At 46.1% G+C, this 24,757-nt stretch overlaps 1 protein-coding gene and 1 long non-coding RNA gene across 7 annotated transcripts in view; one reads left to right on the plus strand and one right to left on the minus strand.

Moving 5' to 3' along the window:
* Positions 1-24,757, minus strand: part of BCAS3 (BCAS3 microtubule associated cell migration factor) — a 466,426-nt gene that overhangs the window by 178,211 nt on the left and 263,458 nt on the right. The window lies entirely within an intron of this gene.
* LOC309519732 lies at positions 1,094-22,993 on the plus strand. The gene is made up of 2 exons (XR_014213988.1): positions 1,094-1,589; positions 22,558-22,993. It is a non-coding gene; the product is annotated as an uncharacterized lncRNA (long non-coding RNA).

The following is a 24,757-nucleotide window of genomic DNA, read 5'->3' on the forward strand; positions in this document are numbered from 1 at the left end:
ACTGGGAGAAAGTAGAAAATTCAGTTATAATTGTCCATTTAAGAGGGCTGAATAGGCTTGTGGATGTGCTGAGGTGCAAAATAAAGAGTATGCCTAGTTCATACACATGGCCATGATACCAGGCTAGTTTTCTTTCCCCGCCACCCAATGAAAAACACAGAACAGGCCTCTCTCTTTTTTGAAGTCCAAGTCAACTTCGACAAAAAGCTTTTTCCTTTTTTAAAAAACCTCAGCTGACAAATCCTGATTATGTTCAGGAGGATAACAGAGGAGACACAACGCTGGACTGCCGTCTGGCTGGGCCCCACCTGACTATAAGCATCAGTATTTCTTAGACAGCTTGGATTTTCAAATTATTTCAAAAATTTGGCTGAACTCAGCCAATATATAATAGGCGACTCATCAAGTCTGCGGCGCGGAGACCTCGCCAGTAAGCTTGAAGCAGAGTGATAGTCCATGTTTATTAGGCTTCTGAGCAAGACGTCTTCCTGTAACAAGGGAAGATTCGGGCTTAAGCGAAAAAACAGGCTGCACTCCCCACCCCCTCCCTAAGTCTTGGGAATTGTGTGAAGGACACATTTACAGGGGAATTTAGGGAACAGTAGAGCTTTGTGGGTATTGCAGCGGACAAAATGGGGGAGGCTGATGCCTTCTAAAAAGAGGCAAATGCCACGCTCTTTGGAAGAAGATATTAAAAATTATTTCTCTTTCAATTACCGCTTGGAAACCAAAGTCACTTAAATCTGTTAAATGGATATAAATAATGCCAATCCCCCCCGCCCCTTCTAACAGCATGGAAGGAACTGTGGTTTAGAAGGAGGGACCAGGAAAAGGATTGCAGTTAAGTGCTGTGGTGGCAAAGTATCAGTAAAAGCCATTTCGGGCTGGCTAACAGAAATATTGTATGAAAGAGATTTTTTTTTTGGGGGGGGGGTGTAGCACTGAAAAGTTTCTCAGGTTCTCTCTGGCCTCAGCTAGGGGCTTGGTGGAAGCTGTGCTTGAAAAAACAGCAGAGGAGTCTCTTCAGGCTGTCACCCTGAAGCACATGCTTTTGTGTAGTTAAATCTGACTAAAGTGCTTCGCCATCCTATTACAACAAACCAAGGACCAGCAGAGAGAATATTTTCTGCCTAGTTTGAAAGCTTTCCCTCCTGGCTCCACACCTATGACAATCAGGTTGAGGAATCAGGCACGGGCATGCAGTTTCTCCTGCCTCACAAGATGCCACCTCCAGCTCCTTGAAGCGCCGTTAGGCTCCACCCTGACTAGCCAACCTTAGCTCCCAAAATCTCCTTCCTGAACCTCATGAGACCTGGCAGCCCTGCGTCTCTAGGCTTGCAGACTGCGGGGTGTTGGCAATGTTTATTTGCGTTTCCCAACCGATCAGAAAGCAGACAAAGGGTGTTCTGCCCTGGTCCTTTGGCCGTGGACACAGATTGCGTGCCAGCATTGCACCCACATCTATGGGATCCGTTTTTCCTAGCAGCTGCAAAACGGATCCCCTGATCTGGACAAACCTCTTCATCCAGTCTGGTCAAGAGCCACTTATTTGCCTATACCCAAATAAGAGTCACCTACATGTCAGCAAGGTAAGGTTTTGCTTTGAGGTGGGTGTTTTGTTTTGTTTTTGCATTGGTGCGCACAGGCATGTCAGCTAGCAACCTGGCTCGTAGGCGAGTAATTTCAGCGAACTTATTTAGAAGCAATGAAACAGAACGTTCTGAGAGAGGGCGAGGTGGCGGTGGAGGTAACCCAACTGCCAGTGGCAAAGATGCAGGAAGTGCCACTGAGCTTTAAACTCCTGTTTGGGGCTGCTTTTATTTACTCAGATTCATAAATCAGAGCTGGGGAAGTTGGAAGATCAGAAGGGAGAGGGAGAGAGGCTCCAGTAATTGCCTTTTCTTCTGTAGTAGTAGCATACAGCAAAACAGAAAAAATTAAAAATTAAAACACAGAAGCAGTAAGCAATCATTTGGGCCAATCAATAGGTTCCTATGAACTTCGTGGCCAATTACAGGATGATTGGCTAAGCAAACAAAGAATTATTGGCTGCTTATTTGGGCTTCCCTGCCCCCTCCCCGCCCCAGGCCAGCCCTGCCCCTGTTTCTCATTCTGCGATGGGGTTTGGAGCAAGGGGGTGGTGGTTGGCCCTCTTTCTCCCATTAAAAAATATGCAAACACCTGATATTGATCTGAGCGGCTGCAAGCTGTACAGTCTTGTTAAATTGCTACCACCTTTTCCACAAGCACTTTTGGCAATTAACCTCATGGCCAGCCACTTCAAAGGGAAACAACTGTTGAGTTTAACCTCCTCGAGCGAACCAGAGATTCCTTTCGGATTTTCCATCAAACACTTTTATCCTTCTTATATATGAATACAAGAGAGAGGGAGAGAAAATGCAGGCTGATAAAAGAATTGTGGCTATATTTTTGCGTGAATTCACCAGGAAGACAAATACCCCAGGAACTGCTCCTGCTCCTGCTCCCCACCCCCCACTCCGGCCCTTGGAACAAGAAGTGGGATGGGACGAAAACAAAATGGCGGTGATCTCTTTCATTTTCTATTCCCTGAACATGTGTTCTCTTCAACTTGTCCAGAAATCCTTGTGCTTGTTGGAATCCAACCATCTGATACATCTGAAACCCGCCCTCCTCCTGCAAATCTCTCATATGGTTCTCCAAATCATCTAAAGGCTCCGGATAAATAAATAAAAAATCATGTAAAATTAAGGTAAACAAGCAGAACGTGTGTGTGTGTGTGTGTGTGTGTGAGAGAGAGAGAGAGAGAGAGAGAGAGAGAAACCCACCAACTCCCATTGCAAACCTTTAAAGATGACACAGACTTTGCACCCAGCAGTGAAACAACAGAGACAACCAATCCACACTGAGAGTGGTATTTGGTTGGAAGCTGAACGTTGGAAGATCCAGGCAGATAAAATAGAATGGTTCTTCATGGAGTGCATAGTTAAACTATAGAACTCACCTCTGCAGGAGGCAGTGGTGATCACCAATGTGGATGGCTTTAAAAGGGGATTGGACAAATTCATGGAAGAGAAGGTGATCAATGGCTACTAGCCACAATGACTATGCTCAGCCTCCATGGTCAGAGGCAGCAATGCATTTGAATACCAGTTGCTGGAAGGGGAGAATGTGCTTGTGGCCGAGGCCTCCTTGCAGGCTTCCCATAGGCATCTGGGTGACTAGGTGGGCCACTGGCCTGATCCAGCAGGACTCTTCTGGACTCTATCATTTCTTCTTTCTTTCCTCAAAACCCCTTGGCCATTTCTCCTGAGCAGCAACCCCCAACACTTGGTTGACCACTTCAGTTTAGGTGAAATCTGATAGCAAACTCTAGTCTTGTCTGGTTTGGGGGTTCGGTGCAGGGCTTAGGTCCACACGTGCATCCAGATTGTGTGTAAAGCTTATGCACATACAGCTGGTTCTGCATAGGCTATTCTTCCTGAGACTCTGCAAAATGCATGGGCATCTGGGGGTAGGGCTAGAGGGCATGTGGACCAGCCCTGTTTCCTCCGCCACACATAACCAATGCACATGGAGGGCGGATGTGGAAACAGAACATATGTTTCTACTCCAGATGCATCTCTGATCATGGCAGCTGTGCTGTAGGGGAGGCTGCAACTTCCACCTTACATAAAAATGGAAGGCCTCCACAGCATGCCACTCCTCAGTTGTGTACGGTGGCCTGCAAAGGACAAATTTCCCTTTCAGTCTGCCTGTTTCTGATGGTATCAAACATTGGGTTCCCTTCCAGAATCTGCAGTCCTATACAGTATCTGTGAAGGTAGAATGCATACACAGAAGCTTGCTAAACCAGTTCCTCTGCCAAGGTAATGCCTTTGGCTGGCTAGTCAATGGTCATGATTTAGCATAACCAGATCGGTGGCTCTGTGTCTTTCTCAGACCCTCCTCATCTAGCTGCTATGTAGGAGGGCAATAGGCCAGAGCTGGAATCTGGAGACAGAGACGTGCCTTGCTTCTCGCTGGATCTAAAGTTATGACTAAGGAGTCCCTCCATCTAGGCTCTATCCCTCCACGCTCAGGTTGTATTTATGTGTAAATATAACCACATATACTAAAGACACCACTGTCTCTTTTCCAAGAAAACTGAACCCAGGGCAGGAATCCCAGAAATCTTTCACCACTTGGAAATTGGGTGTGTAGCAATACTATTGGTTAAGCACCAGCGATTCTTTCTAAATTTGCACCTATATCTGTATATTAGCATAAGCAAATTTTATGCCAATTGATGCCCCTCTTTCATCCTTCCCCCCCCCCCCCATTATGCGTTTCCTCTTCTTTTGGCAATGCTTAAGCGGCTTCTCCATTCATGGTCTGGCAAAACAGTTCCAGATTTAAGACAAATAAGCAATAAAAAGAGTAAGGGACGATGGCAGAAGAGCGGGGACGGGGTGGATGGACCCGAAATTAGCACGTCCAAGCGGCAAAAGGGTCTGGTGGTAAGCTGTACAGTTCAATGAACCGCTGCTTACATCAGCAAGATGGCTTGAAATGTCCTTCCCCTTCTGTTTTTCATCTACAAAGATTGTGTACTCAGTAGAGTGTTAAGAGAGGCTCCTTTCTCCTCTGAACAGTCTCTTGCTACTTCTCTCCCCCTCCGCCCCCCTACACAGACGCACCCCCGCAACAGCCCCTGCAGCAGAAAACAGGAACTAGAGCAAATGCTTTTGTGAATTAAGAGATCTCGCAAGCGTAAATTTGGTCAGGCTGCTCCTTTCTGCAGGCCAGAGGCGCTGCTGCCGCCCCAGGAAGTGAACTGTCAGTTTGCATAGCTGGTGACGAGCTACAGAGCCGTCAGTTAAAAAGGTGAAGACTGCAGAAGCAAGGAGGAATCAAGACTGGTGGAAATCGTTTTTCACAAGGAAAATTTCAGCCATCAGAAAAAAAGGAGAGGAAGCTTTTGAAAAACAACAACAAAAAACAACAGCGGCGGCAACAGCAGCAGCAACAAAACTGCTGCCATTTCCGAGTCAGGATGAAGGAAAAATTAAATTACTGCCGGTGAAGAGAGCCAAAGTTGCATCTTACCCTGGGGAGGGTTACGATAATGGTAAACATTTGACAGCTGGCCTGGAGTTGTTATCTTGGCCTAACAGTTGTTAGACCGAGAGTGAACATTTCTGATAAGAAAGATTTTTGATTTCTCGCTCTCTATAGTTTTGGTCTGCACAGCCCAAAGCTAAACAGGTTTTAAGCAGCCAGGACATCAGCATGTGTGCGTGTGAACAGGGGGGAGGGCTTGGAGACAGCAGGAAAGGCCACCTTATTCTCTAAAAGCAATTTCTTCCATCATGCTCTTAGGGGCCGATCCAAAAATGAGCTGAACCTGATTTGCATCCTTTTCCATGAGCGTTGAAGAGTGGCTCCTGTTTTCAGCAGTTTGTCAACATCTTTGAACGCTAGACAAGTTTCTGCATACTCGTGCTCACCCCTCTCTGTCCTCCATCCAGGCAAGCACAAAACATGAACAGAGCGCAAGGCCTCACTCCAGCCAAGCAAGAACACTCAAGGAGGGGACCAGTCAGGGTCATAGAGGTGTGTGGCCTAGAAAGACAGTGCCAAGGGCCAGACCAAGAGGCCTGGAGGGCCGCATTTAGCCTCCAGGCCTCAGGTTCCCCACCCATGAGCTGGACAAGGCTGGCCTAGATGGCTACAATGGCTTAATTCAGCTTGCAATGGAGGGGCCCAAATCTCAGCTGTCTCTTTTCACCCATCCTCATTGCCCAAATAATAGTTTAAGTTTTTCCATTCAACAATTCTGAGGAGGTCCCTCAAAAACCGCTCATCCCGCATGTTCCTGAAATTATTAAAGAGGCTTTGAAAATAAGAAGACAGCCACTGTTTTTCTGTGGGTCAAAAGCGTTTCATTAATACACTCCCTGCCTTCTGACTTTCTGTCTCTTTCCTCCCCCGACTCCACTTATCTGACCTGCTTTAATACCAAAAAAAGAAAAGTGTATAAATTGATATTAAAGTATGGCATTTTGAGAATGTTTCAACCCAAGGTCAAACTTGTATTAAAAACTCAACTCGTCTAGGCTAAAACAACAGAGCAACCAAAAGGACTTCGGTGCATCTGGGCCCAATTACCAGTTACATCCTCGACCAGAAGAGAACAAGGCAGGCGAGGCGGAGAGTTCATGAATAATGTCATCACTGGGTTACCCATGGAGAGAAAGGAGGCAGACCGTCCAAAACTCAATGGGTGGATGGGAAGCAAGAGCCTGTGATTCCTTCACCACTAGAAAACCCAAGGAAGAGCTCCATGTTTTATAAGAGATAAATTTCTCCTCCTAACCTGCACAACAGGCAGTGAAGCTGCCCCCCCCATTTGTCACATTTAGAGCATCCCATTACCACGTTCAGAACTTACAAAGGTCCCTCCTGGACCAGACCAAAGGCTCACTTCGCCCAGCATCCTGTTCTCACAGCAGCCAACCAGGTGCCTCTTGAGAAGTTGGCAAGCAGGACACAAGCACAACAGCAATAATTATGCATTTCCCAAGATGCAGTAAGAGCAAGAGGTGGCACGGTAGAAGTTTATAAAATTATGCACGGCATGGAGGAAGTGGACGGGAGAAAAGTTTTTCTCCTCTCGTAAGACTAGAACTCATAGGTTTCCAATGAAGTTGAATGCTGAAAGCTTCAGGACAGAAAAAAGAAAGCGCTTTTTCATGCACTACATAGTTAAACTGCGGAACTCACTTCCCCAGGAGGCAGTGATGGCAACCAACTTGGATAGCTTTAAAAGAATATTAGACATATTCGCCCAGCATCCTGTTCTCACAGCAGACAACCAGATGTTTCCAACGAGCATCTGGTTGGCCGCTGGGAGGATAGGATGCTGGACTAGATGGGTCATTGGCCTGATCCAACACATTCGCATCATGCTCTTATATCATTATTTATACTACCAACTACAACCAATGGGGCCCCTTTCATGCATGTAGCTTTTCCATGTGATCAGGAAGCCCAGTTGCACGGGATTCTTAATGGGGAGAAGTGTCTACCTTTATACAGCTGCTGTATAAAGCTGCCTTTATTCAGCTCAGCCAGTGTGGCCCAGTGGTTAGTGTGCCAGACCAGCACACAGGAGACCAGGGTTCAAGTCTCCATTCAGCCTTGAAACTCACTAGGTGACCTTGGGCCAGTCACTGTCTCTCAGCCTAAGCTAACTAGCAAGATAGTTGTGAGGATAAAATGTGGAGGGGGAGAAGTGTGCATGCCACCTTGAGCTCCTTGGAGGAAAGGAGGGATATAAATGTAAAAAGAAATCAAGTTGATATACAAACATGCAGATTTTGGGGTCTGCAGCTAGAGAGGTGTGTCAGCTTTGAGTCACGGCTAGCCAGCATGGTCCCACTAAACGGTGCCACCCGTTGGTGAATGGAGAGTGGGGGCATGCGGCACACTTTAGTTGCAAACTAATATATGAATGGTGACAGAAATCAGACAACATATGTACACATGCAAGAACACGAATCAAGACCCTTGACTTGCAGACTAGAGTCAGGGCCACCCAAAACACAGAACTAAGCCCAATGGCTTAATATTCTTCTCCCACCACCACACTGCATGGCAAACCTTTTAAATAATAATAATAATGAGGGGAGTTTAACAACCAGTGTGTGACAAGGTCAACTATTCAATAAAAAAAGCCAAAGGTCCCACTGGACCTTATGTGTGCCTAAGCAGCTCTTTCAGTTCTGGCTCCTGAGACTCCTTGCCTCTAGCCAGATGGGCCAGGTTTCTATGGATAGGCTGGGTTTATACCTGGTGTTTAAAGTGCCACCTTTCCCTTGGTCTAGGGACCTGTCTGAGCTCCATAGTAGAGACTGAATTCAGCTCCTCTTTCCCCTCAGCCCCAGTTGGAGCCTGTAGCCCCCTGGGCACTGCTAGCCTACAACTCTCATCATTCTTGACCACTGTGCACAGTGGCTGAGGCTGGTGGGAACTGAATTCCAGCAATATCTGAAGACGTAAGAGGTCCCACAAAGGCTTTTAACACATTTGTTTGTAGTTCAGATAAGATTTCAGTTTAAACAAGGTTATTTTGGACAAGAGGCCTTTAACTGAGCTACATTTCCAATCCTCTGCTTGACTCAGGCCCTGATCCCAGGGTCTCGAGCTCAGCCTTATCACTTCTTTCAGAGTGATGGTACCATATTTAGGATCTTGACCTAAGTGACCACCATGGGCAAAAAGCAGGGGAATCATGCAGCAAGTTATTTTCTGTGCTCTTTGCTCCAAGAACTTCTCCGCGAATGATCAAAGTTTAGCAGTAAACTGCTGTGATAAAGCACCATCCATTTTGCATGAGAAAGAGCTATTTTATGCCGTATTATCTCATTTTCCGTCTGCCTCTTGTTTGCAGCAAATGGGTAATACATCTTCAAAGTGACCGATCGGATTAAATTTAGAGGAGGGGGAGAGGAGGTACCTTTTGCTCGGTCAGCGTTTGTCAGAACGCTTCTCCCATATTAGAGCATAATGGGGGTTTTAAATCATGCACTACCCAGCAGCCATCTTAGACTTCTATTTATTATAAATTCATATCACTATAATGTATAAGGCCATTTCTTATAGAAAAGCAGAAGTATAAAACTTTCATGCCAGAACAGGATGGTTGTTTACTAATTTACAAACACAGATGAGTTCAATGCTGATTGTTGTAAGGACATATGCATTGCATTGCCGAATCCCAGGGACCGGCTCAGGCTGGCTTCTCTCTTTTGGTCTCGCTTACGTCTTTCCAGAAGCCACTCACAAAACTGTTTTCTTGTACAGTATCCCGTTGACCCCAGCAGTCTTCTCTACATGGGGCAGCATAGCCTTGGCAAGGTAGCCTGATCCACTGGCTGCTTTCTGAGCCTGCTGGTTTATTTGGCTATTTCCTTATCATGCCGTAGATCCAGGCAGCATTTAAGAATAAGCACTTTTAAACTCAGCCCCTCAGGGCAGACCTACATGCAACATTTTGGCCTCCCCCTAGTGGATCACAGAAGAGTATCATGGGCTGGCGGGGAGCCACTCACAATGTGATGGATTGTCGGCAGCTTAGTGACAGTGTGGAAGATGGCTGCCTGGAGAGCAGCAGTGCATCTAGCTGAGTGCACGGAGGGGGAAGGTGCCAGGTGTCATTTAACAGAGGGGGCAGAGGAGGCTGCTAGGGCAGCACTGTAGGGGCAATGTGGCTGCTGAGAAGCTAGCAGCATTTAAAGCAAGTTGTGGGTTAAACGACAGAGCCTAGGACTTGCCGATCAGAAGGTCGGTGGTTTGAAACCCCACGACGGGGTGAGCTCCCGTTGCTTGGTCCCTGCTCCTGCCAACCTAGCAGTTCGAAAGCATGTCAAAGTGCAAGTAGATAAATAGGGACCGCTCCAGGGAGAAGGTAAATGGTGTTTCCGTGCGCTGCTCTGGTTCGCCAGAACAGAGAACAACTTTATGGGTGGCTGCTGACTTTAAAAACTGACGGAATATGGTGGGTCCTGCGCGGATCTGGAATTTGCTGTCTTTTCAGACCCTGGCATTTGGTCTTCTGACAGTTTTACTAGGTTAAGAACACAAGAAGAGCTTGTAGGATCAGGCCAGTAGCCCATCTAGTCCAGCATCTTGTTCTCACACTGGCCAGCCAGATGCTTGCGGGAAACCTGCAAGGAGGACATGAGTACAAGAGCACTTTCTGCCCTGTGGCTCCCAAGCAACTGGGGTCCAAAAGCATAATCACCTCTGACCGTGGAGTCAGGGCACTGCCATCATGGTTGGTAGCCACTGACAGCATTCTTCTCCAAGTTAGGTCAGTAAAATATCAGCTGTTGGGCCCGTCAGCATTTAGGTCTTTTTACTCTTACTCGGCTATGAGTGATCGCCAAAGAAGAAGAAAAAAGAAGAAGAGGAGGAGGAAGAGGTCTTTTATATTTGGTGCTGCTACATGTCAGAGAATTGCACAGCTTTGAGTCTTCGAATGCTGTCGCCCACCCCAACAAAAAAGGAGAAAGAACCAAACACACCATCTCTTAGCTACTTTCTCTCCAAACACTAATATGCTTGTGCATAAATAAAGCCTGTAGCTTACTTGGCGAGACTCTCACTGTGATGTGCCTATGGTGCTAACTCAGAGCAGAAAACACTCTTATTCCAGGCCACTGCAGTGAAGTGACATTTACCTAATGCAGCTATAAATTTCCTGATAATTAGTGGGTGGCTGACAATAATGCATTCTGACGAGTGCAACGGCGCCGGCCTGAAAACGAGCTCTCCCCAACACCCACAAGAACTTCAGCAGAGCCGCCAAAACCAGCATCGGCACGACACCCAGCAGAGGAAGAGCTGGCCTTTCCAGGGGTCCACTCCCTTCCGGCTCCTGAACCCAGAAGCACCCTGCAAACCTTCCAACTTCTTGATTTAGTTTTGTTAAAGCTGAGAAGAAACAACCGCACGTCCATTTGCAACCCCATTCTTGGGTGGTAAAAATGTTCTTCTTCAAGGTTACCATTCCCCCACCCGAAGTCCTCTTTGAACAACGCTACACCCTGATGATGCATTTTTCTGAAGGGTATGGTCTGAAAGCACACCACCTTGTTGAAGCTAAGTAAGTCAGGATCTGGCCAGCAGCTGGATGGGTGTCCGCCTGGGAGCCACATCTCTGAAGCCTTGCATTCCATCTCTGTAGCCTTGCATTCCATGACTGAATTGTCCTGAGAAGGACTCAGGTTCAAACAAATCACAGGTCCTCAGTGTCCTCTTTCTGTAACTTCCCAGGCTGAGGACCTGGCTCTTTTCTCAGCCTCTGTGGATAACCCCCCCCCCCTGTAGCTTCTCCTGTTCTACAGCCACACAGAAGTAGTCTATACAAATAGGCTACAGGCCCTTTTTGTTCACAGCTCTCCTGGAAATTTTGTGTGTGTGTGTGTGTGTGTGTGTGTGTGTGTGTGAAGATTCACTGACCCTGCCAGCCTTCTTAAACCTTCAGATGATGCTGATTCTTTCCTGAGGTAACATTTTCCACAGCTCAGAAAGCAGGGCTTATCTGAAGCTGCCCATGGACCAGTCTTGCCTGGATCCGACTGGGAGAGGTGCCATTTCTGGATTCCATTCCCCATGAAGACTCCAGAAGAAGAGGCTATCAGGAAGATTAAGAGGACAGAAATAATGATGGTCAAGCAAAGGTCAGACCACAAAATGTCTGAAGAATTTTGCTGCCTCTCCAAATTGGGCACCCCTTTTCACCCACCACCCACAAATTTCACACTGAACATTCGCCTAAGATAACTTTTGCCTCCCCCTAAACACACAAAAAAGAGAAAACTGAGTGTTAAGTTATGGAACTTTTTTTTCATATGGAGATTTACCGAGTCGGGAACAGAGATATTTTCCTTCCATCCTGGCAGGCTATCGGCAACCAATACCTACAATAGCCAGCTGTAGCACAGAGGAGGAAGCAAAAGAACCAAGAGACTTTCCATTAAGGATGAACCAATCAGCCTATTTCCATTTCACATTGGTTCCATTTGTGTTCAATCATGTCTGTTTCATCCTGTCTCTATGGATTTTTTTTTATAAAGTACAAAAACTCCACTTTTAAATTATATTCATTTCCCCCTCCCCCACTTGCCCTAACGTTTTGTGGACATTTCCCTGCTAAAATACATATTTTTATATGCTTTTGTATGAAGTTCCTCCTAAAATAGGCACTTTGGTACATATTTCCTCATAAAATACACATTCTTACAAACATTTTAAAAACAAGCAAACCAGCATTGCAAAATTCAAAGAGGTTAGCTGTGTTCTGATCTGTGAAAACGTTCACAAAATGTGAATTAGATCAGTTCACTTTAAAATGCAGACGAAACAGAATTCTCACCGACCCCTAATATTATCTATACCAACACAAGCACACATACTTCATATTTTGTGTGTGTTCTTTTATTAACTTTTTTTTTTAAGTTCCAAGAATGTGGGGGGAATAGTTATCAAAATGCCAAGGCTGGTGTGAACAGACCGTGGAAAAATAAAGTCCCATTTAACGACGTGAGAACTCCGACAAAGCCATCAAGTTAAAAGAATTTCAAAATAGTTGAGCAGGGTTGAAGCATTAAAAAAAACACACCACTTCTCTATGTAAAGAGCAGAGAGAAAGGGGGGACAGGGGGAAGCGTCTGCCAAGGGTTAATTGCAACCCTGCATGAACAGCAGTTAACAAGTGAGAGTTAGAACACCCAAGAGGAAAAGGAAAATTTTTCCAATGCCATGAGAAATAAACAACAAGAAAGTGGGGGGTGGACAGGAGAGATATTTCCTTTGGCCACTCCATTACCAACACTCCAAAAGCGTAGAGGAGAGAGTTCTGGGAACGCCAAGGCCCGGCGTGCTCTCCACTCCCTCTGAAACATTTGTCTTCATTACCACTCTTTTTAATCAGGGTTCTTTCATGAGTGTTTCTGCCCGGCCCCCAAGGGGTGGCTCTCGGCCACGATAAATCAGCTTCTCCCACCGCAAGTCACTAATCAGCACTCTCCGGGAAAGAACAACAGCGAAAAGTGTAGACCACGGAAAGCTGGGAGGAAACCCAGAGGCTTCACGGGACCCCAAGGAAGGCCTTCTTCGCTGGGCAGAAGGAACCGCTTGACCGTCACTGTCTTCTGGGCCAATCGGGGCTCACAGACCCAGAAATTATTTAAAAGCAGCTCACGCTTTGCAGCGCAGCAGGGGGGAGATGCCGCGAGGCAGTTGGTAGAGTACGGCACTTCTGCCAGAGAAGTTTGCATTTGGGTTTCTGTTAAGCTGAGAACGTGGCAGGGTTTCCAGTTGGCTTCCGGGCACAATTCAAGGTGCCTGTGTTAGTGTTTAAAGTCTTAAATGACTCAGGTCCCCAATATCTGAAAGACTGCCCTCCTTCCCTGCAGACCCTTCCCAGGTTGGCAGTTGGAGCCATTGCAGTTTCCATCACATTCAGAAATTCAGGGGTGGTGGCAGCCCCTAAATTGTGGGATTCCCTCCCCACAGATGCGTGCCTGGCAGCTTCATTATACAGTGGTACCTCTGGTTACATACTTAATTCGTTCCGGAGGTCTGTTCTTAACCTGAAACTGTTCTTAACCTGAAGCACCACTTTAGCTAATGGGGCCTCCTCCTCCTGCTGCTGCTGCTGCACCGCCACCGCACAATTTCTGTTCTCATCCTGAAACAAAGTTCTTAACCCAAGGTACTATTTCTGGGTTAGCGGAGTCTGTAACCTGAAGCGTCTGTAACCTGAAGCGTATGTAACCTGAAGCATACGTAACCCAAGGTACCACTGTATAGCATTTTGGCAAATGCTGAAGGTGCACCTCTTTACCCTGGTTTTTGATGCCTCTGGTGTCTATTTTTAGGACCCACCCCTTTTCAGTGATTACAGGGTTTTTTTAATGTTGTATTTTAAATTGTGGTGACCCTGACTTGGACCTTAGGGGGAAGGGCAGGTAATAAACCAAAATAATAACATTTAACTGGGACCAACCCACTAAAACCATGGCCTATCAGGAACAAAGAGAGGGGTCTGAAAAGCCAGCCAATTCCTCATCCTGCCAGTCTTCAGCCCAATAAATTTTGGGGGCTTCCCCCATGCAACACACCAGCTTATATTCTAGCGAAGCCCCTGGCCCGCTCCATTCCACCTTGGTCCAGCCCATGATTTGCCACAATCCACCCTGGTCCTAATCCCACTTTGCGATTCCCACTGAGCTGCCAGATTCCATTCTGGGCTCACTGGCTGCAAAGTCTTGTTACTAAATTATAAAGCCCTGAACAACTCGGGACCAGGTTACCTGAAAGACCGCCTACCCCTGTACAGACCTGTAAGATCACTTAGTCTTTCTGAAGAAAATTTATTCATGGTACCACACCCTACAAAATATTGCAGTAGTGACTCAACCATCCCAAATGGACATTTTGCACTATGGGCCCCACACTACGGAATGCCCAACCTTTTGCCATACAGTTGCTTCAGATAACTTGTAAATACATATCTTTTTTGCTCAAGCTTTCCCTGACCATAAGACCCTGTTATTACTGAATTTTACCATTATACCGTTTTATATGTTAGACATTCTTATTCTGTTCCCCCTTTACGTGTTGGTCCTTTGTTAAATTGCTTTTCTCTTTGGGGATTTTTTTTTTTTTTGGCAGGGTGGTGGGGATGGTATCATGTACAGTGGTACCTCGGGTTAAGTACTTAATTCGTTCCGGAGGTCCGTTCTAGACCTGAAACTGTTCTTAACCCGATGCACCACTTTAGCTAATGGGGCCTCCTGCTGCTGCTGCGCCGCCATGAGATTTCTGTTCTCATCCTGAAGCAAAGTTCTTAACCCGAGGTACAATTTCTGGGTTAGCGAAGTCTGTAACCTGAAGCATATGTAACCCAAGGTACCACTGTACTTAAATGCATGGGGTGGTATTCAACTCAGTATTACACAGAGTAGACCCATCAAACTTAATGAACATGACGAAGTTAGGCCCATTCATTTCAATGGACCTACTCTGAGTAAGCCTCAGCTAAATGCCACCCAATGTCTAGTTTGGCTCTCAGTTAACCATTATTTATCATATGCCCCCTCCTCACTTTAAAAGCACACGATTGACTCTTCCTCATTTCAAGTGTGTTCACTTAAGCAGGGAACATTAGATTAAAAATAATCAGCCCCATAAATATACAGTATCTGAGACAGTTTGCTTGGGCTGTAGCACATACGTTCCACAACGAGAGGATTTGATGCAGAAGATGGTTTATAACAAGCTGCCGGAGCAGGTGGTTTTGTAATCAAGGTGGAATGCAAGAAAAAGAGGACGAAAAACTCCACAGCCTCTAAACTCTGTGACAATTATGCGCCTTCACTTCAAAGAAGCCCGCATTTTGCAACATTCCTTTACGCAGAGATGGGGAAGAGAAAAAAATGGCCGCGTAACCATTTGTCTGGTCCTGCTCCACTTAAATGATCCTTTAATTTCCTCTCCTCCTTCCTATGCCCTCCGGTGGCTTGTCCGGCGCTATCTGGCCTCGGATGCATGAAAAGTTCACAGCTCGAGGCCTGAGCTGCCGATCCCCTGTCCAAACAGCCCTTCCCGAAGCACTTCCTGACTTGCTCAGCCTTGCGTGAGCCGCTCCTCAGATGCGTCGGCTGCCAGACTTCAAAATCCTTTTCATGGAAATTCAGACCGGCTCCATCCCCCTTTCCCCTCCCCTCCTCCTTCCCCCCTTTCCACCTTAGGCTTGATATCCGGAACTGACTTCGGAAGTACTCTAATGGTTACCAAATTTTTGGGAACCGCTTCAGATTTTCTGAGCTAAACATATGTTTAGCAAAAGCACAGGCCGTATCAGCCATCAACACTTGACCTTCTGACAGCCCCAGAAGTTGCTGGGTGTTTCCCCCTCCCCATTCTCCTGGCTCATCTCCCCCCCCCCCCGCCACAACTTTCCTAGGCTCCGTTTCTCCCCCCACCAAAGAGAAAACTTTTACCAGATAGTGGCATGATGTAAATGCAAAATCATGTCGAGAAACGGTTAGCAAACACGCCGATTTCCAGATGTTTGACGAGACGGTAAAAGAAACAGCATAAAGGAGGTCAACGGTTTCCACCAGAGACTCTGTTGGGTTCCATGTTAAAGGGGAAGGGGGGAAAGAGAGAAAGAAAGAATGAAAAGAAAAAGAAAAGAAACCCAAACCAATTATCAGTTACTCATAAGGTCTGGGGGATTTTACACAGCTGTCAAACTATTTAGAAGAGAGGAATCAAACGGAAAAGTTTTCCCGGTCCTCTGCCAAATTCCAATCCATCATGAGCCGGTTAAAGGATCTTGAACAGTCAAGGGTCTGAGAAGGACTGAAGGTTGTCATTACCGCTAGGGATGCGGGAGAAATTCAGTCCGGTTTGCATCTGAAGGTGGACCTACCTAATTCACACTGCTTGGAACGATACACAGACCAAAACACAGTTGCCCGTTGAATTTTGCAGCGCAGTTCCCCAGCCAAGTCACGTGTGCAAAACTGCATATACTAAGGTAAAGCATGCATAGAAATGCACCTATCTGTGAAGATAACATACAAAAATGCATTACATTAGGGGAAACTGCTTTGGTGGGAAAACTGCATCCCAAAAATGTGTATATTAGGAAATATCTGGGGCAAAATGCTTTTTAATCACAAACTGATGTGGAAATGTGGAGAGAGCTGAACTTGAGTGTGGAAAGATGAGAAACAGAGAGAAACCAAGAGTGACAGTTTTGCTCATTCCTAATTATACGGGGTGGGGGGGGAGAAGGAAGGGTGCCATGTACTCTTCAAAATGGACTAGTCTGTGTACAAAGCACATGAAATCATACCTCAGTTTGCTTATAGACCGGCGTAACGACCTACCCCCAAAATCTGATTTTTTTCAGCAAAATGCTGCCAGGTAGTATGTGAGAAAATGCACCTGGTGTGGGGCAACTTGCTGCCCTGCAGGTAAACTCAGAAGGGAGGGTCCACTGCATCTTGCCCTCTCCCTTCTGGCCTGGCAGCACATTTGGATCTGGCCAGGTACTCCTTCCAGGGGTCAGAGATAGAACGAAGAACCTGTGGATCTGTGTGCACCTGCCCCATGTGGTGAGCAGCACGGTTGCAGGACGCAGGACCTGCCTGTCCCACAAAGCAACGGCCCTGTCTATCCGAACAATCAACTATCTACTCTTTGAGATGCACACCCAAGCACTTTTTGAGTTGAAATGTTTAATTACACCCCACTGATCAACTTCTAGTGCACTGTTGTTTTTAATGTATTACAGTTGGTGTATATTGAGAATGAAAGAAGGCCAATGGCCCATTTGGCTGAGCATCCTGTTCTCATCATAGTGGCCAACAAGATGCCCTTATCATACATTTTATACCCTCTCTTTTTCCTGTACACCACTCTGGTATATTATAAGGTGAATGGTGTATAAATCTTTAAGAATAAATAAAAATAAATGCAATGGGAAAGGCCCTACAGCATAAAGATTGTGGGAAAATCCTCCCAGCTCCGTTTCTGTCCGTGTTTTAGGACAACTTTTAACTGATTGCATTCTAATGGCAATGTGGCATCTATAAATGTGTTCCAAGTTGGCCTTCCCTTTCCATGATGTCTGGGAAGCAGAGGACCAGTGCCCTTGGTCCTCTGCCCAATGGCAAAGACCAGAGCATAATTCTCTCTACCTCTGCAGCCGCAAGGCTACTAAGTATAGCTACATTCCCATGTACTTGGGGCAACAACTGGCCTTGCCAATGTATCAAGCACACTGTCTAGGAACTCTAGAGCACGTCCCAGAAATATTTCAAGAGAAAGGGGAAGGTTGGAAAAAGAAGACATATGCTTGGTACCAAATAAAAAGTAGGCCCCATGTCACAGAATGAGGTTAACTATAAGGTAAAGTGAACTGGTCCAGAGGAGGGGTGGAGAACCTCAGGCCTGGGGGCCAAATGAAGCCCACTGGGCCTCTCTGCCTTGCCATCATCCCTCCCCAGCTCTGCTCTACAGCCTTGAGTGTTCCCCCTGTGAGGATGTGCCCATGAGCTGTGCTAATGTCGCTCACTTGCTTTGGTGGAGGATCAAAAGATGTGCTTGTGTGCATGTAGACACTTCTAAGTTTTGTGTGGCTGAGATGTTGCCTACTGTGCAAAGTCCTAGCCATTGCTCTGCCCATCTTTGCCTCTGGCCATGCCCACCATGGGGATGTGGCCCCCAGAAGGCTCCTCATGAAGAAAATTAATAATAATAATAATAATAATAATAATAATAATAATAATAATAATTTATTTGTACCCCGCTCTTCTGGCTGGGTTTCCCCAACCACTCTGAGCAGCTTCCAACAAAGATTAAAAATACATTAAAATGTCACACATTAAAAACTTCCCTAAACAGCTCTGCCTTCAGATGTCTTCTAAATGTCAGGTAGCTGTTTATCTCTTTGACATCTGATGGGAGGGCATTCCACAGGCCGGGTGCCACTACCGAGAAGGCCCTCTGCCTGGTTCCCTGTAGCTTTGCTTCTTGCAGTGAGGGAACCGCCAGAAGGCCCTCGGTGCTGGACCTCAGTGTCCGGGCAGAACGATGGGGGCAGAAATGCGGCCCCTGGGTTGGTAAAAGTTCCCCATCCCTGGTCTAGAGGATGTGGAAAGGTCTGTTCCTGCTGCTCCTCATACTCGGGGACTTCTGTGGAGCTGAGTTTAGTCTACTATTATCGCAATAAGATTTCTACTTCCAAGAAGCAAGTTAACAGGAAGGGTCTGGAGCAGATAAGCAGAACGGAAATGCTATATTCAAAGAAAAATAAAGAAATGGAAAAGCCCATTTTTCACTAGCTGTGTTTCCCTCCCTAAGTAAACAGCTAAATGCCCAGGCTGGGAAAGAGTTAACGAGGGGACAAAATTATACACAGTGCGTGTTAAAGGTTAGAAGAATAATCAGTCATTTGAAAAAGAAGAAAAAAAGACTACATAAACATTTTTCCGGATGTAATTTTCAGTCCAAGGATACATTTCCCAGTAGAAATCAGCAGCTAAAAAGGAAATCATTTAGTCTCCATAAGTGCCAAATTGTATGCTGATTTTTTCCTGGTCTGGCTCAGCTTTCCAAACTAGTGGTTCGGCTTCTGCAATCTTTCACCCAAGGACTATATAAACACATCTTTAGAAGACAGACATAATCCTTGGGTGGGCCAATTTATGTTGGATTATGAAAATACTTAAAATACAAAATCGTATAATCACTGTTGTCTTTTGGGTTTGCTTTAAAGGAGAAGAAAATTGAAGAGAGAAGAGAGGTATAGCCCACACTGCCCTCAAAAATGAATGAGCCATAGAGAGGATGATCAGCAACTCTAGAACGTTTTAAAATAATTTTATTTTGACACCACTGAGCAGCTGGCTCAGGCCTGTAGGGTCTCAGGACACTATCCATGAAACAGTGCTATTTATTGATTACACTGATTCTCTGTTATCTGGCCAAACCTGATCTTGGGGCAGGGTGTCTGATGTTGTACACCCAACCTCGCCTGTGAAATATGTTAGCAAAATGCAACTAAATGCTTCACTTCAAAAGCCAAAGCAAAGAAAACAAGAGGTTTGAAAAGGTTGCAAATACCACCAGTTTAATAGGCCACACTGCTAGTGGTGGTCAAACAAAGCTGGAAAGTTCTTAGAGTCAAAAGCAGATGATGATGCCAGAATTTCTGCCTCTTTCTAAAAGGGAATGCTTAAAAGCTGTTTTGTTGAAGTGAATAACAGTGGTATGGTCAGGGAGCTGAGGATGGGGGCAGGAGAGACCCCCCTGACACCAAAGTCATTGCAGCTTACTGGCATTACTGGCTAACATTTCCAAAGTCACGGTGATGACTTGCTAGAAGCAGCTTTGGAACTAAGGTGGAAACAGGAGTTCAGAAGCAGGGTTGGGTGTGCTTTGCTGGTCAGGCAAAAGAAGACAGCTTGGCTTCCAATATCAATACCAGAGCTGGTCATTCCAGAGGCCCCAAAGGACCTACCAATCACAGGGTCTGATGTTGTACACCCATGTTTCCCAGGGTCTGATGCTGAAGACACATAGCTCCTGGTAGTTTGTTAGGCTCAGACCCAACACTAGGCAATCATTCAGATGTCCTGACCGTGACTTCCACCCCAAAAGGCCTGGTTCTCTGTGGGTGGCGATGGCCCATAACTCAGTGGTAGAGCATCTCCTTTGCATGCAATCCACATTCAATCCCTGACATCCCCAGCTAGATTTGGGAAAGGCCCCTTGCCGGAAATCTTGGAGAGCTACTGCCAATCACTGCAGACAGTACTGAGCTAGGTGGAGCAATCATCTGACTTGGTGTCAGACAGCTTCCCATGAGCTGCTTCAAGACATAATTGTGGGACTACTGGGTGGTTGTGCCTGAGTGCAGACAGCCAGACACTCTGAGAAAGGCGCCCCAAAGCAGGCCTGTGATCTTAACTAAACATTTCAGGAGCACCCAATCCCACAATCTGACTCTCACTTCAGCTATTTTTAACCAAAGACATGGGGGCAAACCCTCCTACCTGACGCGAGTTTTAAAAGCCTCCTTGGCACATTCTCTTTACGACCACTAGAACATGAGGCGCTCAACCCTGCGCCAAACAGTTGGACCAAGCAGAAGTCAGGAGGTTTCGCCAGAGGAACTATTCACGCCTGCAGAAGTATTTTGCTTACCCTCGGTTTGGCTAAGGGGTTAGATAAACACAAGATAGAACAATCTCCACTATAAAGCAAACAAATGGATTTTGGATATACTGCTATCTATGAAACACAGCATATGCTGCCTCTTCTCTGGAAGCTTTAGCTATCGCGCATACATGCATTCGGAGACAAGACGAACTTTCACGGTTTTCCGCCCTCCCTGCCGAAAGATAAATTCTGTTTTTTCGATTGCTGCCTGAGACACTAGAGTTTTTATAGGCAACTAGAAAAGCCAGCAGGCTAAAGCCAACAGTGTTCCACCTCCATCACATATCCTGCAACACACAAAAGAGAAAGCCTCCAATGTATAAAGTTATGTGAAAGAAGGCAGAGCGAGAGAGGTTCCTCCCCCTGCAAACACACTTTGTCTACAGGGAGCAAAGGAATAAATTATAGTGATAAGATCTGGAAAAGTTTGGTTGCAAGTTAAAGAGGGTCTCACATCTGTGGCTACATATCCAAGCCTTGGGAATAATGTGTCTCATGTTCCGTTCACAGAAAAATGTGAGAAAATGTTCCCTTCTTCAGCATAACGGAGACAGTAATTCTGCTCATGTCAATGCCTGGTTTTCTGGTTGATCACTGGGGATTAAACTAGTAACATACATGGCATTTTCAGCCGCACTGTGTGTCAAGGATGAGCAGTGCAATGGCTTCCAGTGCACACTTTATGTTCGCTACCAGGAGAGTGCCATAATTTTACGGTGCATGGGCTACATCAAGGAATGACAGTATGTAATGCAACCGATCCAGATCCCTTGTGTTAAGAGGTGGGACCAGATTGGGCTTTACAACAACCCTCCTGGTGGTGACCATGTCACGGGACACAAGGTCATAGTGGATCCTGAGCCAGGGCGTGAAAAGTGTCCACATGTCAGCACCACCAAGCTCCAACCAAAAAGAGGAAGCTGGGGGGGGGGGAACTGGCTGGACCAGCAAGAGTGCCTCCTGACAATAATATATGGAGTGGGTCTCATCCACACCCAGCAATATCCAGAGTGGGACTCTTATAAAAAGATCCTTGGCCAACAAGGAGACTTCGCTGCTGCTTCCTATGGTAGACAATCTCTTGATGGGAGCTTGGTCTCCTCAAGAAAGTCCCTGTTGCATATCTGCTGGAGGATAAGGCCACCAATGCCTACTACCCTCGATGACTATGCGCTGCCTCCACAGTGGGAAACAGTATGCTTGTGAGTAACAGTTGCTGGAAACTGCATGAGAGCAGAGTGCTCTTGCGCTCAGGTCCGGATGGTGGACTTCCAACTGGGGTGCCTGGTGGGCTGCAGGATGCCGGACGAGATGGCCCACTGGCCTGATCAAGCAGGGCCCTTCTTAATTTCATGGCCTTTACTAGTGTAATGTCAAAGGGATACCAGCATTTCTAAGGGAACAGCTCTAATAGGAGAGTTATTTGCACCCAGCACAACAGGAGCCCACAAATGCACACTCTTTATTTAACGTGTTCTGTACTTCTCATGGGCAAGGAAGCATAAAAGTCTAATGTATTTCCCAAGGAAAGACACACACGGCTTCCATGTAGAATCCAAGGCCTTCCATCCCCAATAAAAAGTCTTTATGTCACGGACGCTGTAAAAACAACCCCCCCAAGTGTCATATAACAAGAACACAAGTATATTTATGTTTCTCTCTCTTAGACACACGCACACTGGGGATCATTAACCATGAGCATATTATTATTTTTTAATGTACTTTGTCAAAACTTTTATACATCTCTATTTCAAATAATGGCAAGGGTTGGTAAAAAGGAGGGAAAGGAGAGGGGCAATTAAATATCCTAACTGTATAAAAACAAATGGTAACGGTCCGAGCTTCAATTAAATTTGCCCGACCCCAGGATGATGTTTAAAGTGGGGAAAACTTTTTGGTGTTGTTGACATATTTTGCGTGCCATCCTGATTTTAAAAGCTCTGCTATGAAAGGGGGCCATTATTTACAAGTGAAGAAAGAGAAGGGAATTTGCCCTTTCCCCCCCTCCCTGAAGTCCTCTGTTCCCCATTGTCCTCTGTATCAATTTCCAGGAAACCATATTCATTAGGGTTAATCTGCCTCCTAAATGAATAAACAAAGGGTCTCTCTGTCACCACCAGAGCCAGGTGAGCAGATATAATCTTCCAAGGCAGAGAGTCCTCCCTACGAAACACGGCCGCAGGAAATTACCTGCTGCAATCCCACACCTGGAATGGCTCGGGGAGCAGCCTGGAGATGCCGAGTAGGTGATCAAAACTAAAATTTGTTTTATTTGCTTTTTTTTAGGGAGAGAGAGAAGGAATGAACAAACACTGTGGATCATCTGATTTCTTGACTTCCAAACCCAGATGCACCTGTCTTGTCTTTTAATCTGAAGTTATGGCCTTCAAATAAATGTAAGTGATCATACTCAATGATAGGACTATAAACTGATGCCATATGTCGGCATGGTACAGACCAAGCTAGATACTGCAGTGGCTGAAGTGTCAGGGACTTGGGGATTTGAACCAGGGACCTCTTGATCTTGGACTTAGCCTCCCTGGGACTAGGGATGTGGGACATATTTGATACAGTTCACAAACCTACCCAAGTCACAAACCTACCCAAGTCACACTTTCCAAAATAATACGAGAACTGAAATACAGCCATCCGTCAAAATCTGCACTTGTCCGAATTTTGCAAAGCAGTCAACCAGCCAAATAAAGTCTACAAAAATGCATAAGCATCAGTAAAGTGTGTATGTAAATGAATCTATTGGTGAAAATAACATAAAAAGTGAATTGTATCAGGGGAAGCTTACATATAAACTTGCATTAATATATTAGGAGAAAACTGTACTAAAATGCTGCTGAGGACATTTGACATTGTAAAGAATGGAGCTTAAGGATAGAAAAAGGAGAAAATGAGGGGCACCAAACTGACAATATCTGTTCACCCCTAAAGATGACATGGCTCTTTTGAAGCATTTGTTGTTGGCAATTCCTGCTCTAGGAGGCATTTGGTGGAGCAGAGGTAGTTGGCAACTGATTGACACTGTGAGCCCTCAGGTGGATTTTGTTTCCGTCAGAAACCACATACCCTGCCCTCTGGAAATAGCCCAAATGGTCCCCTAACTTTATGACCTGCAAATGGAAACAGAAACTTGCATGGGGGATCGATGCTTTGGCCTAGCCCTAATTGTTGCAAAGGATAATGGTCTGGGATACCCAGGCTTCACACACACACACCCCCTAAGCCACAAAATTCACTGGGTAACTTTGGGCCAGCCACACCCTGCAGTGGCTGCTGCCCAGGTGTCTTCTGGGGCAGAAGGCATGGAGGCCAACAGTAGGTGGCGCCGAGCCTATGACAGGCAGAGACAACTAATTCTAGCTTTGTCCCCACCCTCCTTCCTGCTGAGTTCTACAGGGACTAATGCTTACAGCCACTGCTACCTGCTGGACTGGATGGGAAGAAAGAAGACAGGTAGGAGGGTGGCAGGGCACTCACTAGCCTCTGTTGGTCACACACCACCTCACAAGGTTGCTGGGAGAAGAAAAGAGAAGGTATCACATGTGGCACTCTGATCGCATTGGAATATTTTTTGGGATGTGTGAATTTAACAAATCAATAAGCACTGTAGCGGGTTGCAGAGGGGACGGTGAAAGGAGGGGAAGAAAACATCTACAGGCCTTAGCAAAGAAAGCGAAGCAAGCTGATTTGCCCTTCATGCAATTTTCATAGGCCCACCACGGTGCCACGGCTGATTATTTAATGCCTCCAATAGGTGTTAAAAAGTTTCTCCGCTGCCACCCGGGGAATGTATTATGAAACAGGAAGAGGCAAGTGGCTGCAGTTAGAAGCACAAAGGTGAGATAATGGCCTTCCACATCGCCGAGCTGCCAGCTCTGCTTAGCTTAGAGCCTGGCAGCTAGAGATTTCGAAACCCTACAGCCCTCTTGAAATATGGATGGAATGTTAAAGCAAATGACAAACACAGGAGTTGTCACCTTTTGGGGGGGAGCCGGAAATTCCGCTGCCGCAAAGCCACCTCAAAGGCATATATGTGCTGCAGCAAGTGGTTTATTTGCGGTACTAGGCATGATTCAGCTGACTACGGGGGTCAGGTTTGAGATCCTTCTGCATCACCAAGAGGCAAAGATTTACTTGGGACATGCCATTTCAGGGGTGGAATGACATTCTTGGATTCTCTCGATATTAAAACGAAACAAGGAAGATCCCATTACAGAGATGCCTTTCCCTCTGCTATATGTGAAGCAGCAACAATCAGCTGCTTCAGACGCCTTCTGCAGACTTCTCGCTCCCCTCCTGTGGTTTCCATCAACTGGTATTCAGAAGTATCTTAGCCTCCAACTGCGGAGGCACAGGACAACAGCCATTGATAGTCCCCTCCTCTATGAAACTGAAAGGATCAGACAAAGAATGATGGGGAAATGAGCCTGGAATATAGTAAACTTCCAATACCTGTTGAGGAATGATTATGTAT

This window comes from Podarcis vaucheri (genome assembly GCF_965113315.1).
Source record: "Podarcis vaucheri genome assembly, chromosome: 15".
Taxonomy (NCBI): Eukaryota; Metazoa; Chordata; class Lepidosauria; order Squamata; family Lacertidae; genus Podarcis; species Podarcis vaucheri.